The sequence below is a fragment of the Triturus cristatus genome, chromosome 7, assembly GCF_964204655.1.
Source record: "Triturus cristatus chromosome 7, aTriCri1.1, whole genome shotgun sequence".
Classification (NCBI taxonomy): Eukaryota; Metazoa; Chordata; class Amphibia; order Caudata; family Salamandridae; genus Triturus; species Triturus cristatus.
In genome coordinates, this window is record NC_140590.1 from 131,781,134 (window position 1) to 131,803,765 (window position 22,632).

At 47.6% G+C, this 22,632-nt stretch overlaps 1 protein-coding gene across 1 annotated transcript in view; it reads right to left on the reverse strand.

The window, feature by feature from the left end:
• Positions 1-15,680: 15,680 nt before the first annotated feature.
• Positions 15,681-22,632, reverse strand: part of ETFB (electron transfer flavoprotein subunit beta) — a 394,856-nt gene continuing 387,904 nt past the window's right edge. The window contains exon 7 of the mRNA XM_085615815.1: positions 15,681-15,910. The gene's annotated coding sequence lies outside the window, so the exon portion shown is untranslated. The remainder of the gene's footprint in view (positions 15,911-22,632) is intronic.

Consider the following 22,632-nt stretch of genomic DNA (forward strand, 5'->3'; position numbering starts at 1 on the left):
TATGGAGGCTTGGAACGGCCGCGCGATATTCGGCTCCGTTCCGGATTTGATCATCGAGTCCGACACCAGCAGACTGGGTTGGGGCGCTCGATGCGGGGATTTTTCCACCGGAGGTGTTTGGTCAGCAGAAGAGCAGGATTTTCATATCAATTGCTTAGAACTGCTAGCGGGTTCTTTCGCGGTACGCTGTTGGACCAAAGACAAAGTGCAGTCTTGCGTCCTTTTGAAGATGGACAACATCTCCGCTGTCCGATATGTCAACCGGTTGGGAGGGCCCCGTTCTCGGGGTTGGCCAACCTGGCAATCGACTTTTGGGGGTTCTGCTTGGATCACCACATATCGGTGACGGCGGAGTATCTCCCGGGCCAACACAATCGTGTCGCGGACTGGCACTCCAGACATCTCTACGATTCCAGCCTATGGAAGCTGGACCCTCCGGTCTTCCGATGGTTGAACACTCTCTGGGGACCGTTTTCAGCGGATCTCTTTGCCTCCCGCTTGGACAATCAGGTTCCAAGATTCTTCAGTTGGAGACCGGACCCGATGGCTCTCGCCACGGATGCCTTCCTTCAGGACTGCTGGGCAGAGCACGGATAAGCGTTTCCCCCGTTTTCAATGATAACGAGAACGATGGCCCAGATCCGCCGGCAGTGTGCGGAGGTGACCCTGGTAGCTCCCCTTTGGAGATCTCAAGTGTGGTTTCCGGTTCTTCTGGAACTTTCCTGGGATTCTCCAATCCTTCTTCCCCTGTATCCTCAACTTCTTCGGAACCCGGACCGGGATCCTCATCATCTAAATCGCACAGGGGACGCTCCGACTCATGGCGTGGCGGCTTTCAGGCGACGGTGGTCGTTGCCGGGACTTTCGGGACAGGCTGAGGCCCTCCTGTCAAAGGCTTGGGAGGACAGCACCACGAAACGTTACCAATCCGCGTGGTCACGATGGGTTCGTTGGTGTCTTCGACGGGGTCTGGATCCCGTGGTCGCAGGAATCGTTCCCCTCTTAAATTTCTTCGCCGATCTGGCAGTGGAAGGTCTAGCATATCGCTCCATTAATGCAATCAGGTCCGCGGTTTCGGACGGTCACGTTCCTTTGGACGGAGCACCAATTGGGGAACATCCAATGGTTTGCAGACTTCTACGGGGTGTAAGATTATCGTTGCCCCCAGAGCCTCGTTATTCCGTCCTTTGGGACGTTAACAGGGTCTTGAATTTGTTTGTTTCTTTGCAACCTAATAGATATCTATCTTTGAAAGAACTGTCTTCCAAGCTCGCTATGCTTTTATGCTAGGTCTCCTGCAGGAGAGTTTCAGATGTTCGCGCCCTGGACATCTCGGCGCGAGCTTTTTCCACGGATAGGGTTGTGTTTACGATAGGTCGCAGGACTAAGTCTCATACACGAACGATTTCGTACCCGGCTTTCCGGGACTCACCGAAGTTGTGTGGTGGACTGCCTGAAGGCATACGAGGACTTAACGCAGGAAATCCGCCCTCCGGGCTCTCAGGAAGCCACATAAAGCGGTCTCTTCTCCCACCATAGCTAGGTGGGTGCGATGTGTTATGCAAGAGGCTGGTATTGACACGAAGCAGTTTGGTGCCCATTCTACCAGAGGTGCTATGGCCTCGAAAGCTTTTGCGCTGGGTGCACGTTTGGAGGATTTAATGCGTGCGGCGGACTGGTCTTCGGACTCTACCTTCAAGAGGTTTTATTTTAAACCGGTACTTAATGTGGCAGAGTTAGTGGTAAGTAAGCTTTGAATTAGCATAATCCGAAGCCTCCGGTCCTGACATAGAATCGGAATTTGCCTAGTTATCATGACGGTAAGTTCCAATTCTATTAAGGACACGGAGGCGAGGATTATCCCGCCCGGGGCACCTTTGGTGCGAACACGCCCGTATAGTTGTAAGTAATCACTTTTTCTTTATTAATGGTTTGCTAAAGGCTTTTTGCTTCTTGGTCTGACTGTTCTTTGATATGTTGCTGTTGCATCGCATACAGTCAACTGTTACCAATTTCTGACCTCGTTGCTTGGTTCTTTCAGGGAATGACGGATCCAAACAGGACCAATGATGAGATGGCGTGACTTGCGCGAAGAAAGAGGAAGGGAGGAAGCTGACAGAGGACTTTGAATGTGGTTTATGGAAACAGATGATGGACTGTATGACAGTATGCCTCCCTGGTTGTAGGGAGTTGTAGTTTTTTTGTATATGGTTATTGTTCAACGATTACTGTGAAATCTCTCTGGCTGCTGTGTTTTTTGATAAGAATAAAGCGAAGAGAGAAATAAGCATAATCCTCACCTCCATGTCCTTAATAGAATTGGAACTTACCATCATGATAACTAGGCAAATTCCGATTCTCTTAGACTTCCTGTCCGATGGAGTAGTGGTGAAAGAAGGAGTAGTTTCTTTTCTGTAACTCCAGTTCTGTAGTAGTGGTATCTCTGTTATAGTCATAATCTAGGGAATAGTCCCGCCCATGTGCGCGGACCCCGGAGCAATAAAAATAATCTCTTAAGTTGTCAAGCCATGCAGACCTGCATCTACACTTAAGAGAGAATTTCAAAGACAGATAATGCAGCCTATATCCACAGGCTACACTGTCTAGTACTTCAACTAGAAAGAATTCCACCAGCAACCACCAACAGCACTGCCTGTCCAGCTTTTTCCATAGAGAAAAACCTGCCTCTTCCAGCAAAAGTCTCTGGAATGATAGAGGAAGAAATGGACAGACAAGCCCCATAGGCTGCCATTATGTGGCTCAGAACAGGATACTGTGCCTTTAAGAAAACTTTCCAGAACTTTTCCAGTATCCCAGAATGCACAGCAGGTCCCTTTTACTTTCAGTTCTTTTTGAAGGCGTAGCACGCCAGACCTGTAGCATTCCTTATATTAACATTCATCTCTCCACCGGGGAGGAGGGCGGGCGCTTATGACTATAACAGAGATACCCCTATTACAGAACTGGAGTTACAGAAAAGAAACTACTCCTTCTGTAGTAGGGGATCTCTGTGTATAGTCATAATCTAGTGAATAGAATGGCAAGCCCATCCCCACACAAAAAACAGCGGTGGAGAAGATTACAAAACAATACCACTACTGTGCGAACAAATTTCGCAGCGAAGCCTGCCCAACCTGAGCATCTGCCCTGGCATCCGCGTCCAGACAGTAATGCGCAGCAAAGGTATGGACCGACTTCCAAGTGGCCGCCTTGCAGATTTCTGCAATCGGAACATTACGCAGCAAAGCAGTCGTGGCAGCTTTGCCCCTGGTGGAATGAGCCTTAGGTTTACCCCCTAAGGTCTTATTAGCCTTTTGGTAACACAACTGAATACAGGACACAATCCACCAAGAGATGGACTGTTTGGAGGTAGCAAGACCGGTCCTGACTGATCCATAATTGATAAACAATTGGTCTGACCTACGAATATCTTTGGTCTTATCAAGATAAAACTTCAACACCCTCCTAACGTCCAGGAAATGTAGAGACCTTTCCGCTGGAGAAGGAGGATTCTGAAAAAACGTAGGTAAAGTTATGGTCTGGTTAACATGAAAATCAGATATAACCTTAGGAAGAAATGTAGGGTGAGTACGCATAACAACCTTAGCAGCATGAAATACAGTATAAGGTTCTCGGCAACACAACGCCTGAAGTTCACTCACCCTGCGGGCCGATGTAACGGCCACTAGGAACGCCGCCTTCCAGGACAGGTGCTGCAACGAAGCCTTGTGAATAGGTTCAAAAGGCTCCTTCATCAATCTGGACAGCACCACATTCAATTCCCAGGAAGGCGAGGGAAGTCTGACCGGAGGGAACACCTTCTTCAAGCCTTCCAAAAAATCCTTGACCACAGGGATCTGAAAGAAGGAAGTCTGTGAAGGGCATTTCCTGTAAGCAGTCAAAGCAGCGAGATGAACCTTAATGGAGTGGAAATTAAGGCCAGACTGCGCCAAATGCAAAAGATATGGAAGGATGACATCTTCCTTACAGGTTGTCGGGTCAAATTTCTTGGATTTGCACCAGATGCAGAATCTCTTCCACTTGTAAGCATAGGAAGTCCTAGTGGAAGGACGTTTAGCCTCCTTCAGTATGCCCATACAATCTTCTGGTAGATTCAAATGGCTATATTGCACTATCTCAGGAGCCATGCCGCCAAACTCAAAGACGAGAGGTTGGGATGCACCATCCGCCCCCCCGAACTTCGTGAGAAGGTCCGGCCTGCACGGCAGCCGCATGTGAGGAAGGAGAGACCGGTGAAGCAGGTCCGTGAACCACCACTGCCTGGGCCATTCCGGGGCAATCAGGATCATCCGCGCCCCGGACTTGGACAGTTTGATGAGCACCACCGGAATCAGGGGAATGGGTGGAAAAGCGTACAGAAAGCTGTTCGACCAGTCGATCCATAGCGCATTCCCCAGCGTCCCCTTCTGGTAGTACCTGGATGCGAAGTCTCGGCATTTGCTGTTTTCGGCGGTGGCGAACAGATCTACGTCCGGAGTTCCCCACCTTGCGAAGACTTCTCCTAGTACCTCGTCATTTATGACCCACTCGTGGTTCTCCTGAAGCAGCCTGCTCAGCGCGTCCGCCTGAACATTCTGCACCCCCGGCGGATGCGTGGCCGTGATAATCAGTCCGCGGGCCAGAAGCCAGCGCCAGATGGCCTGCGCCTTCTGCGACAGAGTGCGCGATCTCGACCCCCCTTGCTTGTTGAAGTAATACATCGTGGTTGTATTGTCCGTCTCTATCAGCAACGAGTTGGTCTGGAAGGACGGATGGAAGGCCTTCAATGCCAGGTACACGACTCTGAGTTCCAGGAAATTGATGTGGTACGTCGATTCCAACGGGGACCACTTTCCTTGTATCTGTAAGTCTCCGGAGTGCGCTCCCCAACCTTGGAGGGACGCATCCGTCACGATAGTCGTCTCGGGAATGTTCTTGTGGAAGGGAACCCCCCTGAGGAGATTCCCCGCCGAACACCACCATTTCAGAGACTGAAGAGCATGTAGAGACAGCCGGATCTTGTCGTCCCAAGAACCTGTTCTCTGATCCCATTGATCCTCCAAGCACTCCTGCAGTGGTCTCATGTGCAGCCGTGCATGCGGCGTGAGGAAGATACAGGCGGCCATCGACCCCAGCAGCGAAGACACCTTCCTCACTGTCGCCGATGGAGTGGCCATGAGGTCCTGAGCCATCCGAAGGAGCGATAACCGTCTCTCCTCCGAAGGAGACACGCTTGCTGACCGTGTATCGATGGAGGCCCCCAAGTACTGTATGCACTGGACCGGAGTCGGGACAGATTTGGACATGTTGACGTGTAACCCCAGCTTGTTCAAGAGAACGCATGTCCTCCGGAAGTGCGCCTGCGCTTCCGAAAAAGATGAGGCCTTGATCAACCAGTCGTCCAGGTACGGGTAGACAAACACCTTGTTCCTTCGCTACCACTGCCATTCACTTCGAGAAGGTCCTTGGAGCAGACTTTAGCCCGAATGGCAGTACTGTGTATTGATAATGATTGGCGCCGACTTGGAATCGCAGGAACTTCCTGTGTTTCCGTGCAATGGGCACATGGAAGTACGCATCTTGTAGGTCTATGGCACAGAGCCAGTCTCCCTGTTGCAGCTGAGGGTAAATCTGATGCAACGGCAGCATGCGAAACTTCTCTCTGCGAATCCATTTGTTTGCTTGCCGCAAATCCAGAATGGGCCTGAACTCGTTCTTGTCCTTCTTGCGAACCAGGAAGAAACGAGAGTACAGACCTCTTCCCCTTTGAGACAGAGGTAAGTCTTCCACCGCCTTTTTCCGTAACAGGATGTCTGCCTCCGCCTGGAGCTCTCGCAGTTGATACCGTGAGCTTAACGGCGGAATCGCTGGAGGCGGCCTGATGAAACGAAGACTGTATCCATTGCAAACAATATTCAGCACCCACTTGTCCTGAGTAATTTTTCTCCACTCTGCCGGAAAAAATTGAATGCTTCCCCCACTGGAGTGGGTAACGGTTGCAGGGGAAGTAAACGCTCAGGGCAGCGACCCGGCTGGGCCCTTGGTAGCAGGAGCGGACTGCTGGCCCCCTCTACCCGTCTGTTATTTCTGGAAGGGTTTACGGAACTGCTGCTGCTGGTTTTGCTGCTGTCCCGAGGCCTGCCCACGCCCTCTGCCCGCAGACCCGAACCGTCTCTGGAAGGGACGCTTCTTCTTTTCTGGCTTCTCCAACCCGACAGCCGTCAGGGTCTCCGCCTCCGTCTTCATGCGGGCCATCTCGTCGTCCACATGCTGGCCGAACAGGGATTCCCCCGAGAAAGGCAGAGTGGCCACTCTCTGCTGAGCCTCCGGCTTGAGCGAGGTAAGGCGAAGCCATGCATGCCGTCGTTGGTGGACGCCATGACAGTACCTATGCGCCGCCAGCAGGGACACATCCGCTGCCGCACTGATCACCCGGTTTGAGACCAGCATCCCCTCGCGCAAAGTCTCCAAGAAGTCTTCCCTCTTGTCGCGAGGCAGCAGCTCCACATACTGCTGGAGAGACTCCCACAGGGCACGGTCGTAACGCCCCAACAGAGCCCCGGCACTTGCCGCCTTCATGGTGGTGGCAGCCGTACCACAGACCTTCCTGCCCGCCGAATCCAGCCAGCGGCTTTCCTTGTCGGGCGGAACTGTCGATGAAGGGGTGGTAGCATGCTGCTTCCTTTCCGCCGTCACAATCACTGAATCCGGCTTAGGGTCCGTCCTCAAAAAGGTCGGGTCTGAGTCCGGGGCCCGATACTTCTTCATAAGCCGGGAGGGGGCGGACTTCGTCACTGCCGGAGTGAGGAACAACTTCATAGTGGGCTCCACCAGTCCCGGCACGAGAGGCAGCAGGGGGCGAGACAGGTGCTTCTTGTGCAGCGTCTCGAATATCACGGACGTTGTAGGTGTCGGTACCGTCACCGTGATTCCCAACTTGGCTGCACCTCTCAGCAGTACCTCCTGGAAGGAGACCAGATCGTCAACCGGCGACACCCTCGTTCCGGGTGAGTCCGACAGCGTCGGTGAGAAGTCCCTGGCCGATGATCGAGTGCGCGATCTGGATCTGCGCCTCCTGTGGCGCCGTCTCGATGTTGACAATGAACGCCCACGGCTCCGCGATCTCCCTCTTCGTCCGGAGCGGAAGCGCGATCTTCTTGGCTTCGGTCTGTCCGCCGGCCTCGCCGGGCCCGGCGACGGAGGCTTACCCTGGCGCCGCGGCTTAGGCGTTCCCTGCGGTGGCGTCGGATACCTGGGCAACGAGACCGATCGTGTCGGAACCGGTGGCGGGCCCGAAGGCCTGCGAGGCGGAATAGCAGGAGCAGGAGGAGGAGGAGGAGGAGGAGGAGGAGGAGGAGGAGGAGTTGGCGGTGGCGTTAGTGGAGGAGGAGGCGGCGTATACACCACTGAGTACCCCGAGCCCGGGGACTCCGTCGAGGGACTCCTGGTGTCCGGGCGCCCCCTGTGCCTCCTCGACGTCGATGAATCCTTCTTCGACGTCGATCGCCTCCTCGACGTCGATCGCCTCCTCGACGTCGATCGCCTCCTCGACGTCGATCGCCTCCTCGGCGTCGATCGCCTCCTCGACGGCGAACGCCTCCTCGACGGCGAACGCCTCCTCTTCGCCGACGGCGAACGGCGACCTCCCCTCGACGGTGAGCGCCAACACTGGGCCTGATCTCGACGTCGATGCCTCGACGGCGACGTTGACGGCGTCGATGCCGAAGTCGTCGACGGCGGCCTGATCAGTTCCCTCGACGTCGAACGTCGACGTCGCTTCTCCCCAGAGCCCTGGCGGGACGGTGAACACACCGGGGTCATACCTCTCGACGCCTTAATCGACGTCATCGACGCCGGTGGAGAGTGGGGGCGTTTGCCGGTCTTCCTGCCCCTGGGGAGCCCCCCAGAGGCCTCAGCATGGGTAGAATCAGCCCCTCCTGACCCACCTTGTGCCTTCAGCCTTCCGTCCTCCAGGACTTGGAGCCTGATCTTCATTCTTTCCCTCAGGGTCCTGGCTGAGAACGAGTGGCAGATATCACACTCTTCAGGCACATGGGACTGGGGAAGGCAGCCTATACACACCTTGTGTGGATCTGACTTAGCCTTCTTCCTGTCGCACTCTGGGCACTTGTCGAACAAGCCAGGCATGTTGACAGCACCAGAAGCACTAAACACTTGAAAAAATTGACAAAAATCACCAATAAACCCTTGAAAAGGGAGAGCTCAATGCTCCAGGGTCCTGCTAGCAGGAGCCGGAAAAAAGAACTGAAAGTAAAAGGGACCTGCTGTGCATTCTGGGATACTGGAAAAGTTCTGGAAAGTTTTCTTAAAGGCACAGTATCCTGTTCTGAGCCACATAATGGCAGCCTATGGGGCTTGTCTGTCCATTTCTTCCTCTCTATCATTCCAGAGGCTTTTGCTGGAAGAGGCAGGTTTTTCTCTATGGAAAAAGCTGGACAGGCAGTGCTGTTGGTGGTTGCTGGTGGAATTCTTTCTAGTTGAAGTACTGGACAGTGCAGCCTGTGGATATAGGCTGCATTATCTGTCTTTGAAATTCTCTCTTAAGTGTAGATGCAGGTCTGCATGGCTTGACAACTTAAGAGATTATTTTTATTGCTCCGGGGTCCGCGCACATGGGCGGGACTATTCCCTAGATTATGACTATACACAGAGATCCCCTACTACAGAATTGGGGGTTAACCTTACTGGTTGAAGCCTGAACCAGACTCTCTGGGGTAGGCAGTTTAGTGAGAAAATCAGGCTCATCAGGTGTCGGTCTGTGACTCCTGCTCACCTGCCTATTCACTAGTGGGAAGGAACAAGGCTTTTACCAAGTGTATATAAAAATATCGGCGAACGCTTCAGTGAAGTAGAACAAGGGCTCAGACGTTAAAAGCCCAAGCTGTAGAAGTTCAATAAGGACATTCGTCTTGTTTTTGACATAGAGAAGCTGAAAATCTAGTACCTCAGTTGCCAATCGAACCCCAACAGCAAATGATCCACTCTCTTCAATCAGTGGTCTAAGTGGCAAGTCCAGCTTCATATCAGAGAAGGTATCAACAGCCACAGAAAGAACTGAATGAAGATCATCATCCCCTACCAGACAATCATCATCTCCTTCTGGTGGTGAATTATGTTCAGTTAAGATCCCAAAAAATAATGGAGCCTCTATTGGACCAACCGCATTGGTAGAGTCATGGGTTCAGAATCAGGCTGCGCTTTAATTTCATAGGGCGACATCAAATGAGATCGGTTTGAAGTTGGTTCAGGATCAGACAATGGGATCAGAATCAGATCCTCTTCCGGCACCGGCAATATCAGGACTGGACTTGACAAGTGGTGGCCAGACACTGGTCCAGAAACCGGAGTACGTGTCTGTACCAATACTCGGTACAGACAAATGGAACTGACGTCAGTGTGGTGCTTATATTCGGCTCCAGTCCATCACTTCAGGGGCGGTAAGTAGTCAGCATGGAGCACCACTGCTCCATCTAGTGACATGCAGGAGAATTGCTGAGAAAGATTACATATTCAGTCTGGCACCTTAGGAGTATCCTAAGGAGACAAATCTCACACTACATGGGTGCACCTGCTGAGAAGGAATACTGCATTCAAGGATTGCATGGCAAAACTATCCAAAGGGAACAGTCTGTTGAGGAAGGTATCAATATGGTTTGACTGACTATCTGGAGCGTTGGTTGGAAAGGCATTAGGAGTGACTACTTGTGGAGGATTACATCACCAGCTTTTCAGGTGTTGTATACCTTGTCATAAAATCAGGATCACCATGGGGTTGGTCTGTCACCAGGCCCCAATGCAACTGATAGGGTCAAAGCATGGTACACTAGGTGGCCATGAGAGTGTTTGTGAGGGCCCCACTGAATAGGAATAGGATCACAAAGGTTGATAGATCTCAGTTAATAAATGTGCCTAAGTTTCAACAGTGGGGAAATGTAAATATATAGCACTTATGCTCCCATTCACACAGTTACTGAGAAAGAGGCACTTTCTTCCATTGGTAGCCCAGGTGGGAAGTCAAGCTTAGTCTCTGGCGATGTAGCTAGTCCAGTGGAGTTGTGTAAATCCAGGTATAGCCTGCCGGTGGTATAATGAGGGGGAAATAAGTTATCCACCTTGTCATCATCAGTGCTCTGGGGAATATTTTGCATACCCTGAACTGCAGCAGAGTTGATTCATGAATAAGACATCTAGCCTTTGATAGCATTGGCGTTGAGGTAGAAGTCTAGGACTGGAGTCTGGTTGCATACGGACTAGGTGCTTGTAATTTTGTAGCATGACATAGGCCTGCTGTGGGCCGAGGATTGCTAAGGGTAGGAGACAGGCATCATATATCCTGGTTTGGAGCTGGTGCTAGTGTAGTCGATACCTGCAAGGAAGGGACTGGCGTGAATCCATGGTACACAGTGGAAGTCTGAACTGGTGTCGGTGTGGGCCCAGGGACAGATCAAACAGGGCCAGTTGGTGCAGAGGGAGGGCCTACCGGCAGAGGTTCTGCTTAAGACCCTCGCAGCTCTGTGGGGCCCAAAGCATACGATAGAGCTGCAGCATGGCCTCTTTATAAACTATTTGCTTCAGGGCGCATCAGGACCAGCTGTGGTACCGGATCAGAATAAGAAAAAAGACTGACGCCCTCGTGCTTTATGGTGTTGAGTCTCACTCAGCTTTCCTACCATAAGAGTTTGAGTGGGAACACAACTTTGCGCAGAACCAGCTTCTTGAACAAAATCATAAGCGGTACTGTGACTTGGCTTCGGACTTATGTTTTGACTGTGACCTCTTCTTATGTTCGTGAAATGAAATTAAAGTAGGGTTCTACACAAACTCATTCAGACAGACTCTGGCAGTTGGACAATGGCATAACAATCAGACAAAAGTGATAAAGCTAGCTGGGAGGCCAATTCTGGACAGCACTGCAAAACAAAATCCCCTCTCCAAAGAGTCAAACAACCTTGGTGGCATCTAAAAAGAACGTCACTGCGCTGAGCTCTGTATTTAATTGGTGAATGACTGCGGATATGGATCTGAGATTATGAGAGGTAGATCTGTCTGGAGTGTAACTTGCCTGATCAGGAAGGATGAGATTTGGCAATACTAGTAAATAGCCGACTGGCAAGTATCTTGGCATCCACATCAATCAGGGACAATGGAAGGTATGAATCACAAACAAGAGAGGTTTGAGGAGGTCGGAAAGAGGGTCTTCCCTAAACAAGGGGAGGGGGGAAGAGCACCATTTGTCAATGCACCATTATGTACTTACAACAGCTGTAGGGCCGGAGAGTGGAGTGGAGAGTAAGCCTTATACAATTCTGCTGGGAACCATCACTCCCGGGGCCTTAACATGTGGGACGACCAGAGATTGCCAGAGTGATCTCTTCCGGAGTAATGGTTTTGTCAAGGAAATGTCTCCGGAGGCCCTCCAGCTATGCCAGCACAATGCGGATGAAATACGTGGAGTAGTCAGCTGGGGAGTTATCCAGGTGAGATGTGTAATGTTTAGAGTAGTAGCTTAGGAATTCCTGTGATCACCTGTCTGTGACAAAGATCCATTCCTCCTGGCCCCCATCCTCACTTCTAACTTCTATGTTCACCTTAGACCCCAATACTTAAATCTACGGACCTCTCACATAGCTCTACTCTTGTAACTTTCCTCCTCAGTCACCTTCTTACCGTTCCCACTCCTGGTTCCTTTAAGCCCTTTGGTCCCCTTTTAAATCTCTGCCCACAATCTCTCCCACCCCTAAATCTCAGGTAAATATATTCTCTGTGAATAACAACTTTGTACACCTACCACACTGTCCATCTACCATATCGTGTCATCTGCTTACTCCCATAACCATTCTAAATGTTCCGTTCCAATAACCACATCTCCTGCTACTAAAACACCTTCCTGATCATCTTACGTCACTTGCCTATCTTGCCAAACCCATCTAGCCCCATTTGCATTATCCTATCACATTACCTCACTGTTTCCAACTTACCACCCCAATCTAAACCATCCTTATGTAACCAGTATTCCCTCATACCATGCCACCATCTTAATCTTCTGCTAAGCCTTCTACACCACCTCTATTATGGACACCTTCCTCTACTGTTCCCCCTCCAGCTCAAACATTTCTTCTATGCCCCCTCTTCTCTCTGGCCATTCATCCATAATTCATATCTTCTTCCATAGAGTGCACTTCTTACCAGTCGTATTCCCTTATCCTCCTTTCTTCATCCTAACCCCCTTCCAATCCTAGCAACTCCAAATCTTTCTAAAACGTCTAATAAAGCCTCCAGTTTTCTCTCCTCATCTGCCTCTAAATTCCCCAAAAGACACCTCAAGCATCACATCTATGTCTAACTGCAGACTTCATCCACCCAATACGCCCCACCCCATTAATGAATACCAGATTCCTATATACTCAGCCAAATAAAAAAGTGACTTGCTTCCCCTGCTACATGAATTTCCCCTTCTTTTACTTACCTCCGGTCCTAGGATCTGATTTTTCCCTCCCCCTCCTACACGTTTTCCAATACATTTCTGTTGTTCCTGTATAATCAAGCTCTCCAGACCTCACTACCAACCATCCTAATTCTATATTGGGCCTTACAAACTTCTTCAAGCTTAACAATGAGTTTTCTATCTCTACCACACATTGCATGTCTGCCGCTCAATTAACAAGCCAAACTGTTCTCTACTACTAACCTCCCCACATCTATAGCTCCACACTGTTAAGATGTCTCCTCCTCCATGCATGATTAATTAACAAGAACTGATTAAACGTCTTTGACCTGGTCTCAGGCTCAAATACAGGTCTCCTCATTATCACCAAAACCTGGCTGTAGCAATGCACCCAGACTCTCCATTAGGCCAACCTTGCTATAGAAATCTCGATCAATAACTGTCCAAGAATACTGGAGGACGCTTGGCGTGTATTTTCAAGAAAATCTATAAGTCATAGGCTTTCACTAATATCATAACTGAATGTGAATCAATGCTCATCGGTCTGTTGCTCACCTATCTCTCCTACTCACTCCAGTATACCCAATAGAAGCTGCTGTAAAACATGGAAGCCACAGATGCTTTCATAAAAGCCATCTTAGCTATCAGAGCAAATCACAAACATTTCAGCATCCTTAGAGACCAGAACATCTTGATGATTCACCTTCAACCACAACAAACAACCAAAACCTCATCAAATCAAGATCCCTGATGGCAAACGTAAAAGGGCTCACGTACTCCAATCTGTCCCAGTACTGACACATTGAGGTAGACACACCAAGAAACCACTATCTTATTTGCTTTGGTATGAAGCACCCAAAAAAGACAACAACTAAAGCACTAATCAGCAAAACTATCTGTAGACAGTAGATCAAGCTCAACTAACCTCTCAGAACTTGTCTCTATCTCACCACAATCTCTCATGCCAACCAAATACCACAAGTGAAACATTTCTATAATTGTTTCACAGAAGATTTTTTTTTAAGTAACCACACAAGCCGGAAACACACAAAAAGGCTTCCATTGCTCAACAGAAAGATAATGAAGCTCAAGGTAAAATTAGAGGCTTTAAAACTACAATAGATGAGATCAAACAAACTAAATAAACACTCAAGAAAAAGAATCTTGAGCAACAAGAATCAGCTACTTACTAACTGATCTCCAATGACACGTTCTTAGGAAAACTAAGTGAAAGAGCTTCCTTTAGCCAGATTTCTGACTTCAAAGAACGCAATTTACTCTTTTAACATCAATAGCCAGAGGCACCAAGTCCACGCTGCTATCCACCTGGGATGACTAGAAATTGTCTGTGGACAGAAATCGAGAACCTGCACCACTACTATTATGACTTCTTCCAAATCTGTCTTCTGCAACAGTGACATCCTACTACTGAGACTAAAGGATCACTGCATCCGAAAAAGCATTCTAGCCTGAACCTTCTCGTACCATCAAGGCAGAGCCAGCTTTTACTCGCTGACCCAACTCAAAGCAGCCTCTTACCACCAATGATTTCATTGCTATTCAACTTCTTTACCACTCAGCTACTGGAACTCAAAGTGCTACATCTTTGCTCATGACGCGCTGATCAATCTTACACTAGAGTATCGGAGGGATAGTCTCCCCTGATCTTGACAAATGCTTCTAAGCAGTATATGCTTGGAGCTGAATAGGCAAATCACACTTACCTCTTCCAAATCTGAGATCCTAGCCTGTGGAGAATGGTGGAACTCACAGCCTACAACCAATAGGCACCAAGAATTCGAACCTTTACTTGCAGCATTAAATAACTTAAGAAATCTGGTAGTAAACAAAGTCACAAGAAGCACCTTGGACACTATGAACACTCTCAGACGCCTCTTCCCTCATCTAACCTTACCTCAGAAGTTGCAGGTCACCATCCCCCTGACTTACTAAATTATGCAACACAAACGATCTGTATCACGGGGAACCCACTCTTCCTAAAACAAAGACTGCAAAGGATACTAAATGTAGCAAAAGAATATCTCTTACATCTAGGGAAAGCATCATAACAGTACTCCGAGCCTTTTACTGGCTGCCCATCAACAAATGCTCCTTCTTTAAAGGGAATCTGCATTACCCAGAGGGCCATTCATGGCAAGGGCCACTCTTCAAGCTTCTGCCTCTATTCTACATTTGATTTTCTGCTGAATAAATGCATTGGTGGGTACCACTCTTCAATGCAAGCTGCACACTTATGGAGTTTTTTTACAGCAAAGACAAGCAATATGCACAATAACTTATAATTTGGTATGGATGTAAACATCTAGCGCTTCCCAACAAATGATGCAGGATTACAAAGATTGATAAACAGATTATGCCGCCTACACAAGGAAAATGCAGACCATCAAATAACCTGGAACTGCACTGACACAAGAACAGGGGTCTATTCCACCTAAAGGATTGCAGACACGACCACATGTGCAACTTTCTCACTCTACTTCATTACAATTGAGGCATAAGCGCTGCAAAAGTATTACTGACTTAAGGGCAGGAACGATATTGGGATATAATCGCATATGTCGAGACGGTTCCCACTTAGGCCACAGTACAATTCATTAGTCTTCCAATATGCCATCCATCTGCTTATGCGCTTAGCACCTTGTCACAGGCATTAAATGCTTTATAAATGCAAATACATGCCTCCATGTTAGCAAACTGAGTGCATGTTCGCGGTTTGTAACCTTTAAGATGACTCCGAAGTTGAATGCAGCTTATAGAGATATCCTCAGCCCGTGCTCCAAAAGGTCTTAAGCTCGATGGAGAAGATTTTAAACTTAATTCTAGATTGCTCCAATAGCCTGTGTTCATGTATTTACATTTCTTTAGTTTCAGGCCCAATCTAGCTCCTTTATTTTATATCTGTTATATCCTTGTTGTTACACCCTCATTTTCCATATGTTACACTGTGCTCACTTTTTCTTACTGGCCCAGTAGAATGTTACAACAGTCCGGGCGTGACGACTTCTGTCAACTTGACAACTTTAGAACTTAAAAACTGAAACATCGAAACTTCAGCACAAGTCAGAAGGTAGATTTGAATAATTATTACTGTAGGATATATTTAGCGCTGAAGTGAGTCTGGCCAGGTGTACAACTATTCCAAAACCCAGTCACACCCTCGTCACCTGCTCCCCATCCACTACAGACTTAGCAATGACATTTCCAAAATTGATCCAATTTATTAAATGTACTATTATTGTTTACATAGAAAATCAACTTTTCTTCTGGTTCCAGAAGACTCCAATCTTGACCATTCCTGGACGCAGTGACTGTATCCTGCGTGCCTGGGTAGATTTCTTCTGAGAAACATCAACACCTCAACGGAAGAGTCGGACAACCGATCCACCCTTAGCAGCAATTGAGCCGGACAAAGATTCATAGTGCCTGTAAAGAAAAATGTAAGTAATTACTGTTAATTCTGTAATGGGTTTTACTCGCCGATTTCCTGCTGCATCGAGGTTTATATGATCTGTTGCCATCACAAATGATCTATGCAATAATTTAATAATGTGTGCTTTATCAAGTATCATTAACATAATGTTTCCGATATCTCAGGTACCAATCCTGCAAAGATTTGAGGCTGTGAACTGCACAACACAGATGCAGCAGAGGCGAACATGTAACTCACTGAGCTATATTACTGACGTCATGGACATAATATTGTCTCTTAATACAATCAGTGAGGATTTCATACACTTAAAGCTTACCTCAAACACTTGAGCATAAAAAAAAAAAACGCGTCAAGATTAAGCGTTGACCTAGGAAACCAGCTCAGACAACTATAGTTGACAACACTATGCACTTATGGGCAAATAACTATCTTTGTGCGTCTCTCTTCCATTATCATCACGGAAAGGGTAATTGTAATTCTGATCCTGCATTATAGGAGTATTCATTTCCCTCTCTTCCTTTATGTTTCCCTTTACTTTCGAACACACAAAAGGTGATATGCTTGCAATAAGTCTAACCACCAGCATTCACCGGCGTAGCATTCTAACCCATTGGTCTTTTGACCACCATGCCACCTCAGTTTGGACCTATCCGTATGCAAATCAGTGTTGACCTCTGCTCCAATTGGAACAGTCCAGCCTGAACTGTCAGGCCAGATACTACCTGAACACAAGCAACACAGCAGTTTTTTCTTCCTTTTCCCCTGATTGGGGATAGTTAGTCAGGTGTAGTTTGGTTCCAGTGGCACAGTCAGCACGGGACCCAAGTCTGGGCACACCTGGACACTTACGGAGTACATCAAACACACAACAGGTAATGGGAGGAATGCTATCAATAAGTCTAAACACTGTCAATCGCTCGGGAAAGCAACGCAACTCATCATTCTTTTGCCCACCATATCTCGTCAGCCATATGCAGAATAGTCTTGACCTTGCTCCAGTTGGAACAGTCCAGCCCAAACTGCCAGTCCAGGACTTCCCTGAGCCAGAACACAAGCAACCCAAGACTGGTTTCTTTCAGACAACAGAGTTCGTGTATATGCTGCAATGTTGTTTTTACCTTAACTTTGGGTTTATTTGGACACATTTATTTTAACAAATTTAGCACAGAATATACTGCAGTTTTTATCTTCAGATCTGAGAGGGCACATAATTTTGCGGCCTTTATGCAGTGAAAATTCTTTAGCTGTTGATTTTCAGATATATACTCTGTGTAATTATAGTTAGAATCTAGTTACAATAAGAAAAAGATTTTTTGATTTTCAAACAACATTGGCACTGTTTGATTACTTTTCATGAAACTTTAAAAAAAAAAAAAAAAAAGGTTCATCCACCTGAACTCCTCTCCTTCCAGGAAAGTTTGAGTGATCCCTCAAATGTGGGACAAGAAAAAGGTGGGGAGGGGTCCAACAACGCAATTTCCCATTGTAATTTCCACCAGGATTTTTAAACAGCACTATAAACAAAATGGTTAAATGGAATTACATTAAGTTTAGCAGAAAGCTAGATTATCATCCAGAAAGCATGTTTTTTGTGATTTGGTGTAAAGCTGTTCAGGAGTTTTTGAGTAATTAAGGTTAAAAATGTATAGATATCTAGACAGTTGGGTACGCAGAGTCCTGCGGGCACCCAACTTCAAAAAATAGAGCGATCTGTTTTGGCTGGGGTGACTTTTTTGGCCACCTAGCTTCTGCGAGTCCAGTGGGAGCTCACACTGCAACTGGCCCGCTGTGTCGTGTACTTCCTAAAAATACATAAGATCTGCGTGTTTGGACAACATAAACTGAGAGATTGGTGTCTAGACTGATTCCAGACACCCCCAAAGGATATGTTAGTCCTTTAGACTAGCTAGCTCACAGTGCCACCATTAGCCTCCTATGAGTGAATAGTTTCTGACAACCATCGAACATGACAACACTTGTTCCTTCAGGGATTGTTTAAACAGTACAGTACATTTTGCTCAATCATGCTCACTTTGTCTCAGAGAGATACACAGAATAAACAATGGGGGCATTTTTCAATAAGTATTTATTGAATCAGCGTCATTCTAGCATAAAACATGTATGCTGCGACAATCATTAGACAGAAGCAAATGTAAAAGATTACAAGCACCAACAGAGTAAATAGAAGGTAGAATTCTACCATGGTGCCAAAACAGTGAATTTATGAAGGCATATAAACATGAGAGCAATCAAGCGTACTCCTACGATACTGACCCTACCTAAGTGAACTTAGTATGTATGTGGGTGCAAAGCCAAGATTCCCCTCGGAAAGAGGCAACCCTATTACCTGATGGGGGAGAATGAAGGACCCCGTTTTGGTCTCGAGATTGACACCCCGCAAGGGATGTCAGATCGCTGCGTGTTGTAGTTTCAGTAGGCCGGGAACTAAGTGTCTTGTGTCAGTGTTGAAGATTCTCCTCTGTCTATATAGTGAAGGTATGGTTCTTTTATACCAAAAAGATAGCCTCAGGGTTCCTAACACAATCAATATATTGTGAGAATGATTATGTAAATGAGCCTAAATCAATACTTGCAATTATGCAAAGTAGTTCTTTCGCCCTAGGATGAAGATGACCATGACTTTTACACAGAGTATGTTAATCCTGTTATGTACGTCATGTGCAGGGGACTTTTCTAAGAATCTTCATGCATACTAATTGAGGTTAGTTTCAAGGAAACCAATCTACATTTATTCAGCACATAACTGGGTAAAAGGTCAGTGCTAGAAACGTAGGACAAATGTAGGTGAAAGGACATTTAGCTACTAGGCCTAGGATGGGGTACATAAAAGCTGTAACATGAAGGGAAAGGTTGCAGCCGCTGTTAAAAGACAAAGGGACTTAGTGTCCAGAACCTTTTTTTTTTTTTTTTTTTTTAATGAAAACAAAGTTATAAGGGGGCAGGATAGGGATACCCTAAACCCTCCCATATCTGATGGGGCCAAACTTAAAAACTTGACATCCCACAGGAGCATAGTGTCCTGCGCTGGCTCCTGCCACATTCGAAAACCATTCAAAAATAAAAAACAAAGAGGTGGCATGAGTGTCTCTGGCAGGTTGGCCACATACGGATGGTTGGCACTATAGCCAAACTGCGCGTCAGGAGGTGGCCACCTGCGAGGGGTTGGGAGCAGAGCTGCAGCCAACCCAATGCCGCGCATGGCCTTCAGCGGGGCGTGGCATGTGGGCAATTTGGTATAGTTACATATGGTAATAGTATATTAATTTATGGCAAAAAAAACGCACAACTTCACTGAATAAGAGAAATGTTAAAGTGACGTTATAGTTGAGTGAAAATGTCTATTTAAAAGAAACATTTTAAACCAAAAAACACACTGGTATTCACCAGTTATAGTTATCTGGAGTAACTAGAACTCGCAGCCTCGCCATGCATGGATTAGGACCTCACATAATACATCACTCATGACACTATTAATAACATTACTGATGGCAAGTCTTATGGGGGCTGCTCCTGGCTAGCCCATAGCAGATGTTAATACAAAGCACAATCTATCCTGTGATGCATCTCTTTTGAACCGCTTTCGCTTTTTCTGCACCAGAAAAGCCCACAAACAACTGATCATCTCAGGTTAGATCAATGTAAAAACTGAGGACTCTTTGGGGTCCAGCCGGTGGAGGAGTTCCTCTTCCTTAGAGGGGTGAGGTGGGGCATAGAAAGCCAGAAGGTTGATGGATTGCCCGATGTGGAAGAGCATATCAACTTTGGCAGGAAAGCCACTTTCTTCCAGAAGACCAATATGTTTGATGTGTATGGCTGTTGGAAGACCGGGCCTGAAGTTCACTCACTTGCCTTGCACCTTGCAGGTGTAATGGCGATAAGGAATACTTTCTTAATGGTCAACCGACAAAGAAGATAGATGTGCATCATTTCAAAATGAGTGCACATCAGTAAGTAAGAACGAAAGTATGGTCCCACTAGAGGTGGCACTGCCTTGGAACTCCAACACACCAAAATTCTGGATACTGCATGCTCTCTGCAGTGGCAAATAGGTTGAGTCAAGGTTCTACCTATTGCTGGAAGGAGCCCTGTGCCAACATGCCAACTTCAGAGTGCAACATACATTCATGAGCCGTTAGGCAACTGTCCTGCTCTCTAAAGGTGCCATTTGCTGGTAGATCAGGGAAATACCCTGAGTGTTCAGCCACTACCAGAGACATAGAGCCTCCACGCACAAGACCCACAACCCCACCACATGCTGTTTGTTGTAATACCACCCGGTGGTTGTGTTGTCCATGAGAACCTGTTCTCCCTTGATGATCAGGAGGAATGCAATCAGTGCCAAATGAATCGCTCAACTCCAGCAGGTTGATGTGGAGTCCGGAGACCTTAGGCCTCTGATTCTCAACTTATCGCAAGTGGCCACCCCAACCCAGCAACGAAGCATTTGTCATGACCATTAGGACTGAGTGGGGTAGGGAGGGGGTCTGTTGCTGGTTCAATTGCGGTCAAATATCCACCACTGCAGGTCTTTTGTAGTCTCCCCCCGAATTCAGAATGAACTCAGATAGATCCCTCAGTACTGAGCTCACTGAGAATTCAGACCCCACTGCAGAACCCATATGAGCCACCAGGCATGGTGCAGGATGCAGGAGAACACAGAGACCTAGGTCAGGGATTGAAACATTGGGATTGTAGCCAGAATGCCCGGTGAGGTGGAAGAGAAGCTATGACCATCACAGTGCTCAGGATGGCTCCACAGGAGGGGATCAGTTGTTAAGGAGTCAGGTGTGACTTCAGCTAGTTGATGTCAACAGGTCAGACGTCGTCCGGAGGTAGCTTATGACTGCTTGGGGCGAACCCGCTTTCAGCAGCCAGTCATCAAGGTATGGGAAGACTGGTATTCCCCAACTTCAATAGATGGGCTGCAATCACCACCATCTGCTTTGTGAACACCCGAGGTGGGCCGGTGAGGCCAAAGGGGAACAGGGTGAACAGAAAATGCCCTTGAACTACCTGAAACTGCAGTTAGCGTTTATGGAACTGCACGATGAGGATGTGGGAATCCATCATCAAGTCTCTTGGGTCCAGGGAATAAAGAACTTGTCCTTCCCGCGGAAAAAGTTGAAAGGATGTGGATCAAAGATCTCACCAAGGACTTCACCCTTTTTCTGCATCATAAAGTAACAGGAGTAACAGCCAGCCTTATATCTGATGCGGGCACACTTTCTATGGCTACTTTGGCTAAGAGAGCTAGAGCGTCTCCTAGGAGTATGGAAAAGTGGTTTTCCCGGAGATTTTTTTGTGTGGGTGGCATATTGAAGGATGCAGCAGGAAAGGTAGGAAACAACAATGCTCCAAAGTCTGTACATCTGCTCCTCCATCAGCATAGGTAAAGATTGATGTGGCCTCTCCCAGGCGGTTGTGTGCTGCCAAAGGAAAATTAAAGCAGTCCTGCGGCAGCGGTGGAAAGGGGGGCTAGGGTTTAGGTAAAGCTTTGCCCTTGGGGGCCTGGGCACTTTCTGATTGCTCCCCAGCCTTTACCAGGAAGGACTGGGGGTAAGGTGGGGAGGGAAGGCGTGTTACTGCTGAGGTACATACTGATGTTGCCTGTGCTGGAATCCCCTGGTGAAGCATCAAAAGGGGTGAGTCTGTTGGGTAAGCTGCTGAAAAGACAGAACTGGGGAAAGAGAACGGATAGTGGCCTTTGTGAGAAGTTGGCCTGATGTATGATGTCACTAGTTCTAGTGTACACCTTATATCAGTCCAAATACCCTTATGGTGATTGGTTGTAAAGTCAACCTTATAGACCAGCTATCCTAGTGGTAGCATGGACAAGAGCAGTCTTAGGCTAAACTCTGAATGGCATGTGAAGCCAGCTGTGATACCATATATAATCCCTTGAATACCAAATGAAAGGACACCACAACAGATATATATATAAAATAAAGTGTATTTATTCTAGTCAAACCCTCAGCACTCTTTATGAGATTAGAGGTAAGTACAACACAGTCTTATTTAAGCATACATTAAGTCACACAGGTAAGTAATACAGTTAGGCCCTAGGGGCCACGCAAACCATATACTAAGTAAGTGGTATAAGGACCACTGTCACGGAAATAGAATAGGCCTAGGCCTAGGGAATCGCTGGGGCTACACTACACTAGCGTTAGTTAGGAAGTGGGAGGCCCACGGGATTCGTGTGCAGAGTGGAAACACTCACGCGTAATGCGTAAAAGTCACTAGCAATAGTACAGTTTAGAAAACGGTAGATTTAGGACACTTCCGGAGTAGCTAGGAAGTCGAGACTGGAAAACTAGACACTAGGATAGTCACTATCCTGATGAGCACCGGAGTACCCAAGTTACCTAGCCCACAGGCTGTGGGTGCATAGGGGTGAAGATGCGTCGGTTTTCGTCGTCGACTCCTATGGATGCCTGAAGAAAGATGCTGACAGGCAGTCAGTGAAGAGTGTCCGGTGGATCCCAAGGCTGGGATCAAGAAGAGAGGAAACCTGCAAGCAGAAGGGACAGAGTCAAGGTCACTAGCCAGTGACCACGTGGAACCAGGAAGGAACCAGGCGATGTCGGGAAGATTGCAGGTGAAGTTGAAGCTTGTCGCTGCAGCCAGGAGGACCAGGAAGCATCGAGGACGACCAGGACCAGGAGGCGAGCTGTCCCACGAAGGCTCTTGCTGT